Here is a 986-nt window from a genome sequence, read left to right as displayed (position 1 = left end):
ATAAGAGGATCGACGAAGAGACGGGAAATTTCTCGGAAGAATTTAGAGCGGGGGTGGAGCAGTTCATGGCATTTGCAAATAGTCAGGCTTTAGCACAGGATAATAGGGGTAAGTTTTATTGTCCTTGTAGTAAATGCAAAAACGATAAGCGTATTCCGGGGGCAAGAATTTGGAACCATTTATTTAGTTATGGGTTTATGGAAGATTATTATGTTTGGTATAAGCATGGGGAAGACATAAATTTGAATTTAGGAACGAGTAGTTATTATGTTGATCCTACGTATATAAATGGGAGAGAAGAAGTGGGTAATGTAGTACAAGATAGATATGTGGATATGGTGAATGATGCATTCCCTGAAGATAATTACATGAGTTATGATGGTAGTAGCAGTTATAATGTAGAAGAACCGGTTTTTAACCATTCAAACAAATTTTACGACTTGCTAGAAAGTGCTAAAAATCCACTATATGATGGTTGTCGTGAAGGTCACTCTCAATTATCTTTAGCTGTTAGAATGATGCAAAATAAGGTAGATTATAATATGAGTGAAAAATGTGTGGATTCGGTGTGTGATGTCTTAAGTGAGTATTTACCCGAAGGAAACCAAGCTACTGGTTCACATTATGAGACAGAAAAATTGATGCGCAATTTAGGGCTCCCATATCATACAATTGATGTTTGTATCAACAATTGTATGATATTCTGGAAAGATGACGAAAAAGAAGATAAATGTCTCTTTTGTGGTCATCAAAGATGGAAGCCTAATGAAAACCGACGTCGAACAAAGATACCATATAGTCGTATGTGGTATTTACCTGTTGCAGACAGATTGAAGCGAATGTATCAAAGCCACAAGACAGCAGCAGCAATGAGATGGCATGCGGAGCATCAAGCAAAAGATGGAGAATTGAGTCATCCTTCAGATGCAGCTGAGTGGAAATATTTTCAAGAGCAACATCCCCAGTTTGCTGAAGAACCCCGAAAC

The sequence above is a fragment of the Capsella rubella genome, unplaced genomic scaffold (genome assembly GCF_000375325.1).
Source record: "Capsella rubella cultivar Monte Gargano unplaced genomic scaffold, Caprub1_0 scaffold_17, whole genome shotgun sequence".
NCBI lineage: Eukaryota > Viridiplantae > Streptophyta > Magnoliopsida > Brassicales > Brassicaceae > Capsella > Capsella rubella.
This window is presented reverse-complemented; position numbering follows the sequence as displayed.